Source organism: Akebia trifoliata, unplaced genomic scaffold (genome assembly GCF_017979445.1).
Source record: "Akebia trifoliata isolate Shusen 1 unplaced genomic scaffold, ASM1797944v1 Contig00263, whole genome shotgun sequence".
NCBI classification, from domain to species: domain Eukaryota; kingdom Viridiplantae; phylum Streptophyta; class Magnoliopsida; order Ranunculales; family Lardizabalaceae; genus Akebia; species Akebia trifoliata.
Window position 1 is genome coordinate 34369 of NW_028236912.1, and position 24211 is coordinate 58579.

Consider the following 24211-nt stretch of genomic DNA (forward strand, 5'->3'; position numbering starts at 1 on the left):
CATAATTTTCTAATTTAAAGATTTTTACCAATTTCTATTTTATCCGATTTGGAAACTATTTACAAATGTGGATTTTTAATTGGAAAATATTGTCATGTGAACTCTATAATATATGATATGAGTTGGGTCTTTCAAAATTTCCTCTTTTTGTGAAATTCGAGAAATCAAGTAATGATTGGGAAAACTTTTACCGTAAGAATCGTTTAGCAAATCCGATATAATTTGATGATGATTTGACCTTAGTTTGACTTTAGTCTTTCTATGTTGACCATATGATAGTTTTGGATCATAATAGAGACTAATCATCTTGATCGGGCGAGTTCGGTGTCTAACACGTTCTAAAATACTTAATCTAACCCCTTACCCATTTCTCTTATCTATGAACCGATCCAGATCCATTTGGAGTTACTTTTTATTCCTAGACCTAAACTATGTGGCGACTCCCAATTCTCAAAAAAATTTCATTTTACCAATCGGACTCCTATAAACTATTTAAAAAAGAAGGGTCGAGGCGATTTCATATGATTTGATTCCTTATCGAGGTATCATGCATATATATATTCTTACAAAGTGACTATCCTAAGTGAACTCGTTCTGTTTAGATATGGAATCTAAGGGAAACAAATGTGATATGGTTTATCGAACGAACTAGGTGTCGATATCCAATAATTTGAGAATGACACATATTAGTCTATGTAGCACAAAGCATGAGCAAACTTGGACAACACTTGGGAGAATGACCATAATTATCACACAAGAATCACGGGAACCATGATTCTTTCCTAAACTCTATGACGATATAAATTTTATTTGATCTCTCCAAATTAGAATTTATATCTCTACTTTTTTTATCAAACATACGCACACAGAGGTTATCTAAAAATCACACAAAGAAAAGGCTAGACGTAACTAAGGTGCCTACTTCTAGACAGGTCATAACTATTTTAAATGGATAGTCTAAAACTCCAATCCGAATTCAAAGCTAGCCAGTTCAATCCCCAAATGAGAAGTGGTGCACAATACTAAGCAAGGGCACTCTTAAATCACCTTCTTATCTCGAATAGATGTAATTTATTCACTTCGTACAGTAAAATATAGTGGGGCAGGATTTTGCTTAGGTATTAACCTTAATTAAGAAGTACAATTTGTGCAACTTAGACTAGCATTGCCTATTAAGCTTGATGGGACCTAGAGTCAAGTCTATCAAATTTAAAATTAATTATAAATTGCTATGTGGATTCAATTAACCTAACAGGATAAAAGAATCATTGATAAAATCTGATTCTTATCTTATGGTGTCATTCTCTAAAGGGTGCCTTCTTTACTAAGTGCAAATCCAAGTGTGCAAGAATAATCAAACAAAAATAGTACAGAAACCCACTAGAAAGAGTTTCGTGGGGGTAATGAGTCTTACCTCCCATTCTAGATAAGGGATGTACTAGTTGAATTGACTCGAGCCACCAACACTAATCTCGATGTACAAACTAGAGGGCCCGAGACAGTTACATCCCATTGTCATCCTTTCCTAAAACTATTACACTCTGAACCTTCTCAGATAAGTTAAAAAGTTTAAAAATAAAATATAAAAAAATTGCTAAAAGTCTAATCTTGTAATGAAAAGAAAAAATAAAGAGCAATTTTGTTTTTGTTGAAAAATCGGATCTAGATGGCCAAATAAAGTTTCAGTCACGTTGGTCCTCCTCAAATCCTTCACCTGAAAATAAAAGACAAATCCAAAGTTAGAAAATTAAAAAACAAAATATTGTATTCACTTCTGAAATAGTGCAGGAGATTTCTAAAAAAGATACAATTGTAGATCTTGAGGTTTTACCCTACCACCTAAAGATACTTGGGTACTGTAGTAAAATTTTGCAAGATCTCAAAAAAAATTTAATGTTTATTTCTCCTGACAGCTTGAGAATCAAAATAAAAATTATTTAATTTTTTTTTTGGAAAACTAAAACTCGGATTCGTCAAAAGCCTTAATCAAATTTTGCCAAAAAAATTGGATCAAATTGTTGTCCCTAGCAGTGGCACCAATTTGTTCAGTGCAAATTATCAATAAAATAATAAAACAAAAATATCTAAAAATATTGGCAAGAAATAATCGATCCACATAAATAATGTTGATCTAGTAATTTTTCTTTTGACTTAAAACAATCAATCACAATTTTTAAAATATTAAAAGAAACTGAATTAAAACTATTTTAAAATAAGCAAGAATGGAAATCACAATGTAAAGAGTTAGATTGGTTAAATCCCCCAAAACAAGTCACCTTATAATTTATTTGTTTACTTATTATCTTAATCCAATTAACAAAGCTAATGTTGTTAGATCGGAAGATGAAATCTGTTAATGAAAATAATAATCCTAAATCCTATGATGATATTTAATAAGAAGAAATCAAAGGTAAAATATTGAATATTTAACAAAGCATAGTTTAACTTGAACTTATCTAAGATTAAACTATCAAAATCATGATAATAACATTCTATCCAATGATCACTACTTTAGAAATTAGTATCACAATAAACCATTGAAGTATGATTGAAACAAATAATTATTTAAGATAATCTTGCTTGGGTTTTATCGACCTCTCTAACAGAGGTCTAGCCACAGATCATAGCAAGAATAATAAAAATAAAATAAAAATAAAAGAGAATAGAATAGGGGAGAGAATGATGATCATTTATCAATCTTGAATTGAAACTGGCAAAGTGCTCTTTCTATTTACAAAGCTTAAGCATAAAATAAACTAAAAACTAAAAACTAAAATATTAGGAGAGAACTAAGGAAGATGATCGTAGAAGAGATGAGATAATTTGGTTCTGGTCTGGTCTCTTATTTATAAAGACCAAATTAAGGTTTTTTAGAATTCGGAACACTTTCGTATTTTATAAGGACTCTGAAACCTAACTTACTAAGTTACAAATCACGCCTCCTTAACATTATATGAATCTCGAGAAAAAATTTATAGACATCATCACACCATCCAAGATGTTCATCGCGCCGCGATGCTTGTGGGCCTAATGCATTTGGATTTTGGTTTGTAATCTTGTCTTCGATCCTGATTATAATGTACTTCTTCATTCATCCTGGTTTATCTTTTTGGATCTCGCAATTTTGACCTATTACATGAAAATAACCATAATTTGTCCGAAAATTCACAATTTATTCAAAAACAATAATAACTATGAACTATCAACATATTAGGTTTATTTAGGAGATTTTATGTATTATTCACCCTTAAAGTCTCTATAAATAAGACTCTAGAAACAACTTTCTAAGCCCTAATCAGCCAAGAAGAATGATAATTTGCACATCTTGTTGCTGCAAGGCTCTTACCAAATTAGAATTTTCATATGGGTTAAGGATTGAATTGGATTTGGGAGAAAGAGAACCATTTAGCCATTCATCAATTGAACTCTTATTACCTAAAATGATAGGCATCCTATTGGCGAATTAATATCGGTCAAAAGGTCAGGAATGTAGTGATGGTAAATATTTTACAAGATAGAGATAACAAAATAAATTTTTGCTCTCTGGATGTTGGTAGCTATGAATGTAAAGCAAAACTCAGGGTTTCCCATCAAGTCGTGATAATCTTACCCATGTGGCATTCTCAATCAACACTCCTGACGTGACAGGCTCAGGGACTGTAGATCTGCTCTCATTGGAATACAAAATTGCACCTTTTTATGGGAAACTATAGTTCTATATCGCAAGGAGAGTATGGCATGTGGATAAGTCAGATTATCACGATTCTTTCCTAGCTATATGAGAAATGACTTGTGTGCACACCGTTTGGATAAGTCTTCACAGTTAATATGCCGTGTTGATTGGGATAGGAGTAGACTTCACTTCTGTGCACACTACTTGGTCTTCTGTTATGGGGAATAATTTCAAATTTTCTTTTTGATTATTAGGTTGAAAAGGCAAGAGACTCATACCTTATAGAAATTACTCAATTTCCAAAAGTGGTTTGGGTTGACTCACAAATGAATTTCTGACCATGGCTTAAAACATTGTATCGAATGAATATATCAGTTAATTAAAAAATAGATACACTATCAATTGATACATTCGGTACAAACTCATAAATTCACAAAACTTTTGTATCGGTCTCGGCCGATAATAATACATATCGATTCATACATTTTGATATTTTTAACAATGTTCCTGAGTTTTTTTTGCCCTAAAAATAACTTGAACCAACTTGCAAAGCTGACTTAGAAACTTAACCAAGTCAATTAAAAGAGAGTCGTGATACTATGACTTGCCAGGTGACATAAATGACTCCATGACATGAAAAGTTCACATACCGTAGATCTGTACTCATCAGGATACACATTGCACTTCCCCATAAGAAAATAATATTCTAAGGCGTACAGATCTACAGTACCAAAACTTGTCCACGCCATGGAGTCATTTGAGTATATATGCCACTTGGCGAGTCATATTATTAGGAGGCATTAGAAAACGCAGTGTGTTGGCCCATAAACCCCATGGAGTTATCTGTTTTGTTTAATTTTTTCACAGAAAATAAAAAATAATTATTAATTCTATATATTTTACAGATGTATAAAGCTAATGGTGAGAGAAAGAAATGAGGAAAAATTACTTGTACAGGTATATTTGATTGCACATGAAAAATAGGGTGGAAAATCAATTTCCATGGAAAATGACATTTTTCAAGTGTTTGATTGCACATAGAAATGGAAATTCATTTTCCACCCCATTCAAAAAGTTCACTAAATCATGGATTTCACTTTCCTACCCATATGGGTGGGAAAATGAAATCCACCCATATTTTCCATCCTCAATTCTTCCCTACGACCACCACCACCACCACCATTACATTAACCTCGTCATCGTCGTCATCGCCGTCGCCATCTGTTCCGTCTCCGACCACCTTCTCTCTCTCTCTTATTCTGTTTCTTCTTCTTCTTCCCATCCCTCACCTCCTCCGCCACCACCACCACCACGTTCTCCCCCCATTTTCCTCACTTACCTCCGTCGCCGACAACGTCGCCGCCACCACCGTCGCTGTCACCGCCCCCATCGTCACCGCTGCCACCGTCGCCTTCACCGTCGCCACCATCGCAGTCGCCGCCACCACCTTCGTTGTCACCGTCGCCACATCCTTCCCCCTCCCTCTTCCTCGTCATCTTCTTCTTCCTCTCCCCCTCCTCTCATCTTCTTCCTCCTTCTCTTCTTCTTCTTTTTTCTCATATTTTTTCCATGATTTTATCTAAGTGAAATCAAACAATAGAATTTGATTTTCCAACCCTACCTATTTTCCACAACTAATTTTTCATGGATTTCAAATTCCATGGAAAGTGACTTTCCATGCAATCAAACATACCTTAGTGAATTCCAATTTATTGAAGGACCACTTAGCTAAGTGGTAAGACCTTGTGGAGGTGGTTCCCAAAGTCTTAGGTTCAAACCCCTTCTTATGCCAATGACCCTGCCTAGGCAAAAAAAAAAAAATTCCACTTTATAGATTTCTATTTAAAAACCCTTAAATTAGTATTTTTTTTCTTTTTCATACTTAACGACCCCTAACCTTACCAAAACTTCTAAAGTAAAATATCCCTTATCATCTCCTGCCCATTCCTTAGTTTTTCCATGGCAATTGTGATCTATTCTGACAATTCTTTGTAGTAATTGATGAATGAAGAATGATATATACATTCATAATTTTAAAGATTCATACATAACATTCGTTCCATCACGAATGGAGAACGACATGGTTACAATTTTGATGATTTAGTTGTAATGTTTGATCCAAATGTCTGTTTCATCACTATAATACATTTGAGTATTTTGGAAAGATCTATCCAATTTCTACTTCAAAAAATTATAAATCAAAATCTTCCAGATCGACAATATAATCTTCGGGATTAAAATTTGAATCATGGATCTCAATCATTTCGATTTTTTAAAATACCTAAAATGCATGTATAATAAGAATCGTGCTACACTACTTGTGTTGGACACTGGGTCCAACATTGAGTTGATAAGTATAGGTTTATTTCCTTGAGATACAAGTTAAAAAATCAACGATTCTCTATGCACTATCAGGTCAACTCAGTGTTGGACACCATGTCCAACGACAGGGAGTAAGCATTTTCCATATAATAATGGTAAAAGTGACACCCAAGGAGGAGGGTTAGAACCACAATTACACATTGAAATCTTGTCAGATGGATCTCTAATTAAATCCACAAGAAAGGAAGATTCTATGATAGGTATACGTCAAGATCTGAGGCGTGGGAGTGAGGTTTTGATACTCAAATATTCACCAAAGTCCGGAAAGGGCCCTTTTTTCTTTGAACAGGACTTATGTTCACACTACTTTTCAAGTCTTTTCCGCTAAATGTCAAGTTTGATTGGGATAGGGCTAGACTTCTGTCCACTTTGACATATTTTTCACGAAAATCCTTGGGGGACTTTGTTTTTCACTATGACTCTCACTGCATTGATGTGATAGATATAGATTTGTTTCCTCGAGATATGGGTAAAAGCATCTATGGTTATGTAGGCACTTCACGTAAACATGCATTATGGTCACCCCCCCAGCATACTCTCTTTTTAATGATAGGTTTAAGTGATTCTTACTTATGTTTTAGAATTTTCTGTTAGCTAAGATAAGCTGGGTCGACTCAATTAATGAATTTCTAGTAGTTTTGGCAATCAAAATAGTTTGAACCAATTTACCGAGCCAACTCGGGGTAATTGGTAAGTCAATTTAAATTTTAAAATGCATCGAATCATACCAGAAAATCAATCAAGTTATCTATTCAATTTAGTATTTTTTTCGAAAACAGAAAAAGGAATATAATTTTTTTTACTTTTAGAATATTAATAATTTTTTTTATATGTTGATAATTAGATTTGTTCTTGGATGACTGTTTACAAGAACCTTGGATAGTGTTTATACAGAAAGCCGTATCTTAAGTCCTAAGTATAGGTAACAATTAATAAATAATATTTTATTTATCTTAACTAATCTTATTATCTTATTTTAAATTAATCTAATTCTATCTAAATATCTATAAATATGATTTAATATATGGGAGAACAACTTATTACAATGGCTTTACATCTAATGCTTCAACTATTTTGAAATATTAACCATTTAATATATATTTGTTTGAGCAATCCCAGTCTGATCATGAGTAAGTCAACAATGAAAGCTCCAGTGGGTTTCAGCGATCACGATTTTTATATTACAAAGAAAGATAGCTCAGTTTGATTGAGAGAGAGAGTACCTGATGCAACTTTGAAAGGCGAATCTTCGTCCAGATGGAACCAAGAGAGAGACAAAGAGAGAAGAGAGAGTGACCTTTGCCCAAACATGATGGATGAAATTAGGGGAAAAACAGAGAGAATTGACTATATAGTCTCAAAAAATCTCGCGACCTAAGTTCCCTCCATTCCATTTTTATTCTGGAAATAATATGGTGTTTTTTTTCCAAAACAAAAAACAGAATGTTATAAATTCATATTTAGAATCTATAACAGTTTGAAAAAAAAATGCTATAAAACCTAAATTCTTAATAGCATTCTTGATAAAACCTTATAAATAATGTTATAGAAAATCATTTTTGGTTGTAGTGTATACAATGGCTGTCGGAACTGCTAGAATCCAATGTTTCTTTTCTTTGTCACAGATTCTATTTTTTGAATCTCCCCTCGAATGGCTCTCTCGCTCTCTCTCTCGCTCTCTCTCTTCTCTCTCTCCTCTCTCTCTCTCTCTCTCTTTTCTATATATATGTAGGGATGGTTCAAGGGACAACAATTGTGATAACTAACTTTTAGCACAAAGGTTTTTTGTAAACCAATTTTGATGGGTTAGAAGTTTTGAAATGGACTGATTTTTAGTAAGGATGATTTCTTTCTAACCCCAATTTACAAGTTGATGAATCATGGACCGTTTATTTTTTTGTAAACCCACTACAACATTTTTGATCTACAGCGGCGGATTTTTCCGCCGCTACAAGGTAATTTTTCCGCCGGTAAAAGCTATTGCGGCGATGAGCAGCGGAACCAAAGATCCGTCGTAGTTTCCTCCGTCGCTAACTATAGCAACGGATAATGTATTCCGCTGTTGCAGGTAGTACCTTTAACGGCGGATATTAATATCCGTTGCAATAGGTCGAATTTTTAACAAATACAATATAATACATATAGCAGCGGATATTAAAATCCGCTGCAATAGGTCAATTTTTTTTATAAACACATATAGCAGCGGATATTAAAATCCGCTGCAATAGGTCAATTTTTTAAAAAAATATAACACATATAGCGGCGGATATTAAAATCCGCTGCTATACGCTTTTTTTAAAAAAAAATTATTATATATCCTTCAAAAACAATATATAAAACGGAATTTGTATCCACTGCTATAATTTTTTTCATATATATTATATATATATATATATATATATACACACATTTTACCTGTGTTCATCAACCTGTACAGATTGAAAACTTTAAAATAAATAATATCAGAAAGCAGCTATTACCACACTAACTTTTATTAATCCCGTACTAATACATAAGTAAATCACCAAAAAACTGCACATGTTTATAGTTTAAACTAACATCTTTATTCAAGAGTCAAGACTATATTGACAAAAAGGAATGGTAGTTTCCATAGTAACAAGTTAATTAATTCTGCACAGAATGCTAAAACTAAAAAGCAATATTCTGCATGAATTTTCTGAAAGTTCATGAGATTTTTTGTGAACTTGGTCTAATAGAAAGTTCATGAATTTTTCTGACAGTTCATATTCTACACTACGGGTATACCCTCCTTGGTGAAACTGTGGGAAGTTCTTTGGGGTATTCACTTGATTCTTATATTGATGAGGTTTCCACTTGACTGGACCTCTTCTAATGTGGTTGATTGGATGAATGGAAGAATTGATAAACATTGAGAGCATTGGTAGTGTCAATATCATTAAAAGTTTACTTGTTTAATATTATGTATGATATGATAGCTATAGATTTTTCATGTAAAAAAATGTGGGCTTACCTCAAAATATTCAATAAGCTTACTTAATGCCTCTAGTAACCTACAAAAGGCATAGAATTTTCCCTTAAGGACTTTGAGCCTATCTACATAGAAACACATTTTTCATACCATAAACACCTCTGAAGATTGAGAATGCAAAATAAATATGGTAATGCAAAGAGAAAGCAATGTCAACGGACATAAACCACTGTTATACTACTACAATTTGAAATAAACACAGAAGAAAGCATGGATAGAATAGAATTATGTGCTTGTGTATTCTAAAATATTGCCTCATGGGCAATAATTTTCATGGGTACAAAAACGGTACAAGTGCATCCATTTGAAACTATTATTCAAACTTCTCTTCTCCTTATCATCACTATTTATGTAATGAGTGGTTAGAGACTCGATTCACGTTCACATTTATACAAAATTATAATATCTCTTGTTAAGTAACTAAGATTCACAGAGTTCAGATTAGTTAATAGTTACAAATTGAACCAACATTAAAAATTGGAAGCAGACATTACTCTCACCGTGGAGTTGATGTGCATGACATGGGAGTATCATTCTATCGCCGTGAGTTTCTCCACCTTCACAGACCCAAATTTTGCAACCTGCAGCACTAGTCAAGTTAGATCCTAACTGATATATTCAAGGCACAAGAAAACAATATAGATAGAAGAATTGAGTTTGTAACTGATAACTATGTAGCACTAGTTTGTTAGTGTTAATTGAGGACCCAAGATCACTGGTGGTGCCACATCAAAGTCCAAACTATATATGTTTAATATCCTTTAACATGTAAACCAATGCCCTTCAAATATAACATATTTGTTAAGCCAATAAATATATCTATTTTTTTTGGAAATTACATTGCATCCCAAACCCAAGTTCCAAAGTTGCTTACAACGGGAACCATTCCTTAAAGAAAAAGTACCGATTCACGCATGCATAAGTTGGTCGTACATGAAAAACTCTTGTTAACAACTTCATTAGGAAGGATAGACTTAAGAGATTTATAATTTTTGGGGGGGGCATAATTAATACCCAAGTATATAATTTTCATTTACTTTCTATTTGCATAATGATATTGTAAAAATTATGAATTGATATGCATATATTAGACAAAGCAATCAACAAGTCAGATGTAAGAAAGGAGAATGTCACCATGTCTCATTAAGACTGTTGTTGTCAAGAGACAATGCAGTGAGATGTTTTGATGAAAACAAAGATGTGGGAGGCCTCACTACTTAATAGGTGAGATGATTTTCCCATAATCAGATATTTATAACAAATCTAGAGCATATATACCCATAAATGGAGAGTAAGACATACCGAGGTTTTTGTAGTACTGGACTGTACATGAAGCATAGATGATGTGGAGACAGACCACCAAATCATTGAGCTCCATTGGGGATCTCATTGAATTAGCTGACTCAAAATACAAATAAAGGGCTTCTTTCCTTGATGATACCCTAGGAATAATCCCAAAATGCAATTGATCGGATGGTTAGGACCATCCAATTGGACTGTTGTTTGACTAGGATATTGAATGATGGATAAGCTGGACTTGTCAGATCGATAAATTGTATACAAATGTATGCTAGAGAACCGATTTAACTAACCTACTATGGATCCACTTGTTCCTATTAAGAGAATTTAGTAACCTCTTGCAACATGGTAAGAACAGATTTGTGTTAGGTTTTCTACCAAATACAAACCCATGATAGTTTACTTCATTTTATATGCAAAAAGGAAAAAAATAGTGTGTTTGTGTCTGTATTATTTAGTAATCAAACATAACTCATGCAAAGCACTAAAAGGATTAAATTAATTATGCGAAAGAGAAATGGTAACTAGATTAATAGAACTATATCCACTTACTTCTGGACCTAACTCCATTGTAGCCTCAGTGATCTCAGTGCGTATAGATTGCTGATTTCCAGAAAGTGTTACCTAGTGGAAATCCAATTAGATATGAAAGTCAAGCACGTCTGATAGGGACATCAAAGGTTAAAGAGTAGAGTTTTTTAGACTTTCAATTTCTCGTTTATTTAAGCCAGAGACCCTATGGTTAGAATATTTATAGTCATGTGCTTATTCAGAATTATGAGAATTATAGGGGCCTATGACTATTTCTTATTAGTTATGGGGGTAATCATAATGTCTATTATCTATTTTTTTTTAGAAACTCACGGCCAAACATAGTGTTATGATTTTTAAAAATTCTTTTGACTGGTACATGGAGATCAAATCCTTGTTTGATTTGGTTTCTATGTTAGTAGTCTAATTGATGCAGGACAGGAGGGAAGAAGATGAAATAAGGGGTAAGTGAACCTAGTTTGGATTTGGGTTACAATAGCGTTACTGTAAAGGTTTAGGGTAAACCCAAAAGAATTTGGTTGTGAATCTAGAAACTTACCTGCAACTTTGCCCTTCTATCCTCTTTCTGCTGCACCAGAGCAACATAAAGGGGTCTATTAAAAACCATTTTTCCGTTCATTCTGCAAGCTACAAAAATAAGAAGACAAAAACTTATCAAATTATAATCAGATTTTCAAAATGACGTTAAACCATGGTTTTAAATGTCATCTGAGACCTCAGTATCGTCCATGAATGAGAAGGGTAGACAAGCCATCTGACATGCGCAAACATGAGACAAGCACGATTTTACTCGGATGATATTTTGAAAATCTGTATCAAGTTAGTAAAACTCATCTGAGTCAACCGGTATTTTGTACATTTTTCGTAAAATAATAATTTTTTTTTAATTTTAAATATTTATTATCAAATTAAAATATGATTTAATGATTAAACATAGGCGAGTTGACTCGTCCAACACAACTCAGTCTCGTCCACGAGCGAGATTAGACGTCAAAACGAGCTTTGAAACCATGCATACAACAATAGAACCTTACCGCTCAATTTGCTTCTTCAAGAGTTGAGAAAGCAACAAATCCTAAATCCCTACTAATTCCATTTGGGTCTTGCATGACCTATTAAGAAGTCAGAACCAAAGCATTTTAGAGTAATGGCCAGAATATTAGTGCAGCTGGTCACTAATAATTAAATCCTAAAGAACATTGCTACAAACCTTGCATGAAGCAATTGTGCCAAACTCTGAGAACAATTCCTTCAGTTTATTGTCATCAATGCTATCATCTAAGTTCTTCACATACAAGTTCACCCCTTGAAATTTGTCTACTATCTTCTTTACACTAGGATCAAATCATCCTCTCAGTTCCATTTCTCTTTTGGATTTTTTCTGTGCTTTCCCAACATACCACTCTTTATCATCAAATTTCTTTCCATTACCTTTCAAAAAAAAAAAAAAAATTACTTTCCATTAAGTGCCTCAACTGATTGTTATATTTATTTCTTGCACCTATTTTTCTACATAATATTTCTAGCCTATTGAGACCCAAACATCTTCAGCTCTTTTATGTGAAACATTAGATATAACTCTTATCTACTCTTTATGTTTTGTTTAACATATAGGATTATAGTTCTTATTTTCCATATTTCCAACATAGGAAACTGAGTACTCTGAAATAGACTTCTTTGAACAAAATGAAAGAAAAACATTTGAAATTCTGAAATTTTTTAAAAAGACATTGCTATGGTAAAAAATAATTGGTAGTGAAATAAAGCTAAAACAGTATAATGAATCAACATGAGGTTACAAACTGCAGATGAGAAACGAACAACTGGATCAATTAAAGCAGTTCGATGGAACTTACACATGTATCAGAACCATGTTTGAGCTGAAAATTTAGATGGGATTGTGCTAGAGAGCTGATTCTTGCCGAAATGACTGTAAAATCATGGAACAAAGCTTAGTGCTCATGATTCGAAAATGTCAAAATAATTACCATCAACATAAAGGATCAAAATGAAATAATGGATCAAATTTATGCTAAGATATGATGAAATATGTACACCCGCCTCCTAACCTGACATTACCCAACCTCTTTATCCTTGGCAATGCAAGTAAGAAAAATTAATAACATAAATAATTAATTGAAAACTAAGAAGACTTGGGACTTACAAGTGCTTGTATGAATTAGCAAATCCAGACCAGTATTGTTCCCATCGAAGACTAGAATGGTTCCCAATTGTTTGTGGAATAGGTCAGATCCTTGTTGTAAGATAGATCCCTACATAGATCAATCGGTAATCAAATATGAATTTATTCGGAAAAATTAAAATAGAATTAGTCTTCTATTACAGGGGAAGAAAGTGAACTACAAAGAGAAGACATAAAGGACTTGTAACTTGGACAAAGTCTGAATATCTCCGGACAGCTGACCTTTCAATCCCATACTCGATCATTGTCTGAGATGAAATCAGTTGGGTAAGTATCTCAAGTATTCCAAAACAAAAAGATTGAAGAACCAACTTAAGTGATAGAAAAGAAATTATAACAAAGACCTACATGAAGATGACATGTGAATTGGTGCAACGGATTCCCTCCCAACCATCACCACAAGGATCTGATCCCTGCCAATTTGGTGGAACGTTCTGCCATAGATTCTTGAAGGACATTAGAGCAGCACCTACATCATAATAACAAGGACTTTCATCAAATTAGTGAGTTTTTCTTTGTGTCAAATGTGTTCAAATTTCAAGACAAGATTTAACTCCCTCTTAGTGTGTGAATGAACTACAAACAAACCATATTTGAAGTTTAATGCATATAATTGATGAAGAACTAGAGACAACAATGATACCATGTACCATCCCCAATGTTGCTCTCTGCCATTACAGCCAAAAGTTGGAACATGAGAGCGGCTAGACAGGCCTGGATTTTTCAACCCATTGGAAAAAAAAATTAAACATGAGAGCCAGCAGAGACCTAAAGTTGGTCTCTGCTATGTGTTGTAACGCTGTTCTTCAACACATACTTGTTAATATCAAGATTTTCCCACCGAAAACATACTTCCAGCTATTTTCCACATGTTTTTGTTTCTACAAACAAAAGAACAAAAAATTAAAAAAAAAAATTAAAAATGATAGAATTTCAGAGATGAGTTTGTCTCTCTGTCTAAGTCTCTATATCCAACTTAATTAGTGGTATATTATACATATAAAATGTGGGTAGCTATCAACCCATGATTTGATATAGGTCCTACTCCGACATAGATCACAAGCACACAATTAATTTTATTTATTTTTAACTACTTTTTGATAAGAAACTATGCCTAACACTTAATCACTTCTTGAAATAAGAATGCAATATTAACTATGCCTAACACTTAATTACTTCTTGAAATAAGAATGGGGTCTTAGAGACTTCATTTGTTTCAAAACAATGGCAAACTTATGCAAGAGTTGAGCAGTGTACATATAATGTGAAAAAATGGATACCAAATTTTTCAACCTGAGTTTTCTGTAGAGAAATAAATTTAAAGATGCACATGTGGCTGTCATGGGTGGTATATGCATATACCTTAGAGCTGAGAACATCCACACATCTTTGCACAATCTAGAGATCTTCAGCCATTGGGAGTAGATCTTCACAAGGTTTCAACACAACCAAGACACCTGAAAAGCTTGTGGAGCCCACGTGTTAGGAATTCTTTGGTTCGTCCAGCCAGGGTTACTTCACAATACATATCTGTCATTTCTAGATACTCTGCTGCACACCCAAGTGCTACCACATTGTGGACTGTTATCTCGAAGTTGGCATGCTGCACGATGAAGTGCTGCCACATTGTGTCAAGATTACTTGAAAGCAACAACAAACTCTTCTTCCAATGCCGTGAGTCTCAAGTCCAATGCACGCAGCAATTCATTTATGTTAAGTAAGAAATACTCTGGTTTGCAAGATTCCATTCCACTATTCAGCTCATTCTAGAGCTACAGTATGTTAAGATCTCCTATCTTGAAAATTTCTTAATGTCTAATGATGGAAAGAACATTCATAAACTTGAGCCATGGTGTGCCCTTAAGAGCACACGTTAACAAAACCCATATATATAAGTTATCTGGTTAGATCCAAGCATAATCAGAGTCTTATATTGGTGGCCTTATTTCAATGGTTGGATTATAACAGCAGAAATTGACAACTTAATCAAATACCTATTAGTATAGAATTAGTTATAGCAAGGATTTGATGATGATATAAACATATATGTAAATATTTTACTCACATTTCTTCATCCTCCCCACTCTTCAGGGCATTCTTTGCTATGCATTGAAAAGCTTCTTCAATGTTAATGCGGTCTATGTATCTGGTTTGCCTACCAATAGTACCTCTGTTTTTCCAGCATCAGTCATTTGGGGTGCCAAGGTCCCCTCCAAAGTCTCTGTTTTCGCGTGGCAGGCTACATTGGGGAGGTTAACCACAATGGATCGACCATAAAGAGAGGCTTCATTTCTCCTCACTGTCACACCTTTTACTTGAAAAACCAAGAGACGGCTGATCAATCTCTTTCCATTGTTACTACCAATAACTTATTACTCCTAACAGCCATATTAGATACCAATTTAATATTCATGTGTAGGCCAATGGAGAACTGAAGGCATTCATGAAAAAAAGCCAACCAGGCCATGATATCAGCAATTGCTATTGCCCAGAACTATACTTTTCTCTAATGCCTATAGAGAAAGAATTATAAAAGAAACAGACTATTATAAATTACTAATATTTCAGATGGATTAAGATACTAAACAACACACTCAGACCTTTTTAGCACTTACCAATGTGCTAATGCATTAGACCACATCAGCTGAAATAAAATAAAATTTTTAAACATTAATTGGAGAAATAGGATTCATTACAAGCACACAAGGCATTGTGCATACTGCACATGGCAACTCTATGAGAGCCAATTGAGGCCTCTAAAGTCTCCACAACAACCTCCATCACAAGCACACAAGGCAAACTACCCATTGCCTTCTCCCTTACTTCAACACAAGAATAATCAAACAAATAGCAGCCTACTTAGGACAGAAACAGTTGCTGAGAGACTCAACTACAGACCACCAAACCATCTATGCACGCATCATTGTTTTCATCTTATCCCAATTACAGTGGAGTCACTCGATCATCTACGTACTAGAAAGGGAAATGGGTAGGACCACTATTGCCAACATTAGCTGGATCTATTTTCAAATTATTTGAAAATAACATTGGTCCACACTAGTGTTTATCACAGTCCATTTCCATCCTGTACTGTACGTCTCCACCTCCATAACACAAGCTTCCTTTAATTTGAAGTTAATAGACAATGTTATTGATATAGAGAGTAACAGTAAAACAGAGAAATCAAACTGAATCCTGAAATAAGTAAGGTTTGCATATGATAGTTTCTTTGGACCATAGAAGCCTTAAAGCCTAATATACCCCTTTTCTCCAACAAGGTGCTTCTAATAAGAAAAAAACAAATGGAAAAGTGGGCTTTAAAGATAACTACAAATAGGAGAAATGCTATCAAACGACAAATAAACTCACAGTAAGACTCCAGCACATGGTTTCAAAAAATCAGAGAGAGCACCAAGCGAGTCCATAATTCATATATAATCATAAAAACATTGGATCATGGTCAATCCAAGGCTGAGGCACAACCTTGAAGAATCCGATTCTAATTGTTTTAATCCAACATATCAATTGAAAGTATAATTATACTACACATATTTTCATAATATATTGGTATGTCAACATTTTGGAATGTTCCACCAAAACATTCCGAAGTTGAGCAAAGCTTTGAACAATGGATAAGCAAAAGTTGGACTTCCTGTCTTGTCTTGTAACAAATTACCAACAAATACAAAGAAACAAAAAAAACAAAATAAAACCCAATGAAACACTAAAAAAAACCAACAATTTAAACAAAAACAAAACAATGGAACTTTGAAAAAAACTTCACCTGAGGGATTGAGTAGAAGAGATTTATGAGATGAGTGAGAGTGTTCCCCTGCTCTGTGACAGCCTTCACCCAGTCTAGATCACCATGGCCGAGAACATTAACTGCTATAACGAAATACTCTCGCCCTTCAATATCATACAATATACATCATTTGCCACTCGAAAGAACAATTGGATTTCTAGCATAAGTTCCAACTATAACACTAACCTCCATCGCTATAACCTCTTTACTGTCCTCAAACGGTAATTTCCCCGAATTCGTAGAAACCGGTGCTTGCTCCTCCAAATTAAGGCACGCAGAAATTCTCCCAACACCATTAATTCGAACAAAAGATCTTTCTTTCTTTAGGTTAAACAAACAAGGACGATCGATTGCAGGAGACATTGAATGGTTGAGTAATAAACTAAGAGAACTCACGTTCAAGAACTCTCGATCTCATAGAAAAACTTGATTTCTAGTTGAACTGGTCAGATAGAACACCGCCCCATGAAAATCGCCCAAATAAATACCTCTACAAGCCCTAGATTTTTGCAGTGAGAGAGAGAGAGTGAGTGTGTGTGTGTGTATGTGTGAAATAAACGAAGGATGAGGGGGAAAATGAGAGGGAAGAAAAATCGCGGGCTTTTTCTTCGTCAATTTTTATTTTAAGTATTTTTTTACTGGCGGCTTGTTTTTATCCGCTGCATATAAATTTGATAGAAAGTTTTTTTTCCCAATACATGCATCCTATGTGGGCGGATAAAAGGATCCGCTGCAACTAAATTGGATGGAATTTTTTTTTCCCAATGCTCACGTCCTATAGGGGCGGAAAAAACAATCCGCTGCAAATAAATTGGATAAATTTCCCCAGTCCTATAGGGGCTGATAAAAAGATCCGCTGCAAAAAATTGTTACATTGCATTTCTATAGCGGCGAATAACTTAATCCGCTGCTATATTCAATATCACTAAAATGAAATATTTTATATTTAAAAAAAATTCATTCTGTAGCGGCGCAAATAATAATCCGCTACTATATTTAATTTAAAATAAATTGATGAAGAACAACTCATTAACATAACTTTTTATACTAAAAAAATAAAAATTGATTTTTTTAGTGGCGGATAAATTAATCCGCTGTTATATTCAATTTTCATAAAATATTTAAAAAATTCATTTTATCGTGGCGGATATGGTAATCTGCCGCTATATTCAATTTAAAATAAATTGATAAAGAGCAATACATTAACTAAACTTTTTTATATTAAAATTTTTTTATTTTTTACTGGCGGATTTATAAGCAGAACTCACTAAACCGAATTTTTTATACAAAAGAAAATTGGATTTTATAGCGGCGGATATAATTATCTGCTGCTATAGGAATTGAATATATACGATTGGTGTTTGCGGGGGGGTACCTATCGCGGCAGATACAATTATCCGCTGCAAAATATAGATATATAGAGGCGGATAAAATGATCCGCCGTTATAAAACACCGCTGTAGATCAAAAATGTTGTAGTGACCTTTGTTTTCCTGGTTAAAAGTTTCAGAATGATGAGCTGATGAGGATGATCTCTATGGTGAGAAGGTCATCCTCACCAAAAATCAGCTCATTTCAAAAATTTTAAACCACATAAGAAAAAAATCGTTGTCATATATAGTTTTCCAATGAACCGTCCCTATACATATTACATAGTCAAAGTGAAGTTTTGTCTTACATTGGTTAAAAGTTTTGGAATGAGTTGATATTTGTGACAAAAACTCATCCCGTTTGAAATCGTCTCGACTCCGCCGTCCGCTAAATAATGAATAGGGTCTGATTACACCAATTGGGGATTTTTAAAGAATAGGAAGTCGCCACCTAGTTTAGGTCTAGGAACCATAGATAACTCCAAAATAGATCGGGTTGGTCCACGAATAACGGGTAAAAGGGTCAGATTAGGGGTTTCGGAAGGTCTTAGGCACCGAACCAACCTGATTAAGATGATCAGTCTCTACTACAATCCAAAAAAATCCTACGGTCAACATTCAAAGACTAAAGGTCAAACTAGTGTCCAATCATCATCAAATTGCATCGGATTTACTAAACAAATCTTACAGCTAAAATAATTACATGGATTCTCGAATTTCGCATGGTGGAATCCCACGATTGATAAAGTTTATGTGACACCAAAATTTAGTGAATCGATTCAGTCACATTTGGAATAATATGAAATCGATTTAGTGAATTGGCTCATTGACAACATTTTATCCAAAAAAAAAAAAAACTCTGATCTTAAACTTCTTATGTGCACAAAAAATTGATGAGTTAGCCCGCATATTTTTGACCAAAAAATTTGATTTTTTTTTAATTGCCACTTGTACTAAAATCAGTAAGTTAACCCAATAATCAAATAAATCTTGATTTTTTGTGAATCGTCACATGTATTAAAAATTAGTAGTTAACCCACACATTTTTAGTAAAAATATTGATTTTTTAAATCGTCACGTGTATTAAAATCAATGAGTTAACCCACAATTTTTAGTAAAAAAATTTCGTTCTTTGAATTGCCACGTGTATTAAAATCGGTGAGTCGACTTACATGCCCAATTTCATAGAAAATTTTGATTTTTAACCTCTAATGTATACAAAATCAGTGAGTTGACTCACATACCCCTTTCATAGAAAATTTCTATTTTAACTTTCCAATGTAAACAAAATCAGTGAGTTGATTCACGTGTCCATTTCATAGAAAACTTTTATTTTTAACCTCCAACGTACAAAAAATCAGTGAGTTGACTTACATGCCCATTTTATAGAAAATTTCTATTTTAAACTTCTAATGTATACAAAATCAGTGAGTTGACTCACGTGCCCATTTTATTTTAAGCTTCCAATATGCACAAAATCAGTGAGTTGACTCACGTGCCAATTTCATAGAAAATTATATTTTAAACCTCTAATGTATACAAAATCAGTGAGTTGACTCAGGTGCTCATTTCATAGAAAATTTTGATTTGAAACTTCCAATGTATACAAAATCAATGAGTTGACTCCATGCCCATTTCATAGAAAATTTTTATTTAAACCTCCAAGTACACAAAATCAATGAGTTGACTCACATGCCCATTTCATAGAAAATTTCTATTTTAAAAAAAATTAGTGAGTTGACTCACGTGCTCATTTCAGAGAAAACTTCGATTTTAAATTTCAAATGTACACAAAATCAATGAGTTGACTCACGTGTCTACTTCACATAAAATTTTTATTTTAAACCTCCAATGTACACAAAATCAGTGAGTTGACTCACGTGCCCATTTCATAGAAAACTTCCATTTTAAATTTTTAATGTATATAAAATCAGTTAGTCGACTCAACAATTTTAATCAATGAAAATTGATTTTTTAAGTTGTCACGTGCATCAAAATCAATGAATTAACCCATGTATTTTTTAATCAACGAAATTCGATTAATATCAACTATCAATGAGTTGATCACAACATCAATAGGTCAATCTGATAATGTAAACGATCAATGGGTTGATCCATTAATATCACAAAATCAGTGAATTGATCCGATTAAAATCAATGAGTCGACTCTCTAATTTTGTATAAAAATTAACTCAATCAATCTATCAACATTAAAATCAATGAATCGATCCATTAATACTTCAAAAAATCAAAGATTGCTATTAGCACCATGTATACCCCAAAAATCGGTAAATCAATTCGGATGCATAAAAAATTATGAAATCAAGAATAAATAAATAAAATAAAAAAATAAAATAAAAATTACCTTTGCCGAATGATTTCGGACGCTTAGATTCCTTCAACAATAATTCAAAATAGCTTATAAATCTTATTCCAAAATTAGAGTTTTCTTTTAGGGCAGCAAAGAAGACGTTAATGGAAGTGAGGTTGTGGTTGATTTTTTTTCAATAGTGAAGAGAAAGGGAGAGAGAACGTTAATGAAGAGCTTGGTTGTGGATATATTTTTTAATGGTGAAGGGAAAGAGAGAGAGAACGTTAATGGAAAGCTTGAAAGAAGAAGATGGAGTTGCTGTTTTTTTTTTTAATGGAAGTTGAGTTGTGCAGATTTTTTTATGTTTGGAGAATGGGGGGTGGTGATCCCACACTACTCGCCTTAATGATCTGTCATAGACCATTTTTAAATTGATTGGTCGATTGGAACTCGATTTTGAAAGCTCCTTCGATCCGCGGGGTGCGCGGATCCACTTTTGACCTTTGAGGTTTGGGAGTCGCCACCTAGATATTACGGTCTATGAACCAAATACTGACTCTAAACTGATAAAGAAACTAATCTACTAAGAAAAATTGAATCTGGGGATCATATTATGGGATTGGAAGGTGTTAAGCACCAACCTTGCCCAGCCAATGCCGGTCTCTACTTATCCCAAATAAGACTACATTGCTAACAAAAACCTAGATAGAAAAAATAAAAGAGATTTTACCTTCGAATGCAACGGTTCTATTCCTCAAATTTGATAAAACTTTGTACCGTACTCCTTACTTCGTTTTATCTCCGGATCTGATTTTGGATCTCTGAGACAAGGTATCTCTTCCTTAGATCTGCATTCTTTGAATTTTTTATCGATTTTTGGGTGTTTTTGAAGGGCTTCTAGGTATTTTTCAAACTAAAATCGAAGTATGGGTGTTAGGTAAGGAGTTGAGGCTTCAAAATTAGCGTTTGTGGGAGGATAGAGAAGCTTTTTGACCTACTTCTCTTAGGGTTTATGATTTGATACGAAAATAGGGTGTGGAGGCTTCTATTTATAAAGTTTTTTAGAAGAATTAGGGTTTGATTAGGGTTTCTTTTAGGGTTTTGACTTTAGTCTTATGAGATTGGCTTAGTCTTTAGGGTTTTAATTTAGGATTTTGACTTTAGTCTTATGAGATTGACTTGATTAGTTTAGATTAGAGTTTTGATTTAGGATTTTGACTTTAGTCTTATGAAATTGACTTGATTAGTTTAGATTAGGAATTTGACTTTAGTCTTTTGAGATTGACTTTAATACTTTGACTTTAGTCTTTCTTGGTTGACTTTTAATATCTTGACTTTAACCTTACTTGATTGACTTTAAGATTGACTTTAGTCTTACTTGATTGACTTTAATTTTTGGAGAACTTCCTTTTATTATATCTTTAATTCTTTGGGCCCCCAGATGGAGGGGTCCTTGAATAAATATCCTAGCAACCATCAACAATTTTGCCTAAAAGCCTGATTGATCGATTTTTTGGTTCAAAATTTTAAATTAATTTTATTAATGTTTCACTTTACATTATTTAATGATTTATTATTAATTTCAAAATTTTTAATTATTAAAATTGTAAAATTACCATTTTACCCTCGGAGAAGATTTTTTGCGTTTTAAGTCATTTTTCAATGTTCTAAGATGTTTTGGAATCGATTTTTCATAAGGAATTCAATGAGAATGTTGATTTTTATCATTTATGAAATTTTTTGTATGAAATGATAGTAAACTTTATGAGGGGCATTTTAGTAATTTCGTCGAATTTTATGAAAATTGACGAAATGATTTATTTGATTTCTATTTGTTATTTTATGTGTTTGAATGAGTTTTCCTAAGCGTAACATAGGCTCTAAGGATGTTTTAAGACTAGGGGTATTTTGGTAATTTAGTGATTTTTTTATCATAAAGCTTCTTTTTATCTGCAAGATGATGATTTCTATGTTTTTAGGGTCATATTTTCCTAGCGTAGCGTGGTTTCTAAGGTTTTGTCAGTTCGAGATACTTCAACCGGATTTCTAAAACATATTTGATAACAAAATAAAGTAATGGAATAAACATCCATCATTGGGAAATGTTGTGATCGGGTTGACGAGTTGATTAATCAGGCGAGTGCAAAAATAGGGTATCTACAGATTTTAATTCAATCGGATTTGGATTTCAATTTGATCAAGTGGATTTTACTTTTGGTTGATTGATTTAATTTTGAATTTGATTGATTGATTTTAATTAGTCGATTGGATTTTAATTTCAATATTAATCGATGGATTGGATTTTCATGTAAAATTTTGATGGATTGGATTTTGATTTAAAATTTTAATGGATTTTAATTTTCACTTTGCTTAATCGATTGGATTTTAATTTGACTTTTGTTTGATTATGATTTGATTTTAAATTTTGATTTGGTTGATTCAATTTTAATTTGATTTTGATTTTATTTCAAATTTGATTCAGTCGAATGAGTTTGATTTTGAATTTAGTTGGGTTCCGTTTTGAATTTATTGGTTGGTTGGTTTTTATTTTTATTCTTATTTTTAATTTAATTGGTTGAATAATTTTAATTTTGATTTTCAATTTGATTTTGCATTTTAATTTGATTTATGGTTAGATTTTAATTTGATTTTTTATTTGAATTTGATTTGAATTTTAAATTGGTTTCTTGATTAAATTTTAGTTTAATTTTTAATTTGAATTTTATTTTGATTTTGAGTTTGAATTTTAAATTAGTTTCTGAGTTAAATTTAGTTTAATTTTTTATTTGAATTTTATTTTGATTTTCAATTGATTTTGCATTTTAATTTGATTTATGGTTAGATTTTAATTTGATTTTTTATTTGAATTTGATTTGAATTTTAAATTGGTTTCTTGATTAAATTTTAGTTTAATTTTTAATTTGAATTTTATTTTGATTTTGAGTTTGAATTTTAAATTAGTTTCTGAGTTAAATTTAGTTTAATTTTTTATTTGAATTTTATTTTGATTTTCAATTTGAATTTGATTTTCCTAGGGATCAGGGTCTTTATGTTAGAGTTGGATATTGAGGGGTATTTTGGTAATTTTTTATGATTTTTCTTAAATTTCTCCATTTTCATCAATTTGAGTTTCATTAGAATCGAAATCACATTCTGAGTGCAATAGAGGTACTTTCGAGATTTTTCGGGGGTTCAAAATTTATGAGGGGTATTTTCATCATTTTGGTGATTTTTACAGATTTTTCTTGAATTTCTCTGTTTTTATTGATTTGGGTCCCGTTAGACTTGAAATTACATTCTGAATGCAATGGAGGTACTTTCAATATTTTTCGAAGGTCCAAAATTGATGAAAGGGTATTTTCGTCAATTTTGTGATTTTTATAGATTTTTACAGATTTTTACGGATTTTAGCGTGGGATTTCTTTTAGTCCCTATGTGATTACTTCTAAATCTCAAATCCATATTTTCCTAATGTAATAAGGTCTTTAAGTTATCGAACTGTGTAGCGAACCTATGCGTACGTGCTTGCTAAGTCGGGCGTAAGATATAGCGATCCCACTATGTGAAAATACCCAAATATCGACGGTCCAAAACCGTCAAATTATAG

General features: G+C 32.9%; 2 long non-coding RNA genes across 5 annotated transcripts; both read right to left on the reverse strand.

Moving 5' to 3' along the window:
* Positions 1–9457: 9457 nt before the first annotated feature.
* Positions 9458–12961, reverse strand: LOC147381777 (uncharacterized). Of its 2 annotated transcripts, XR_015174372.1 has the most exons (6): positions 12773–12961; positions 12127–12347; positions 11951–12028; positions 11455–11726; positions 10917–10988; positions 9458–9646 (listed from the first exon to the last, which is right to left on the reverse strand). It is a non-coding gene; the product is annotated as an uncharacterized LOC147381777 (long non-coding RNA). The 2 variants fall into 2 exon arrangements; XR_015174373.1 differs by lacking the exon at positions 11455–11726 and having other exon boundaries at positions 9463–9646; positions 12773–12952.
* Positions 12962–13088: 127 nt separating this feature from the next.
* Positions 13089–15386, reverse strand: LOC147381778 (uncharacterized). 3 transcript variants are annotated; one of them, XR_015174371.1, is made up of 5 exons: positions 15185–15386; positions 14482–14576; positions 13468–13588; positions 13308–13367; positions 13089–13189 (listed from the first exon to the last, which is right to left on the reverse strand). It is a non-coding gene; the product is annotated as an uncharacterized LOC147381778 (long non-coding RNA). The 3 variants fall into 3 exon arrangements; XR_015174369.1 differs by lacking the exon at positions 15185–15386 and having other exon boundaries at positions 14482–14736; XR_015174370.1 differs by lacking the exon at positions 15185–15386 and having other exon boundaries at positions 13342–13367; positions 14482–14734.
* Positions 15387–24211: the final 8825 nt, after the last annotated feature.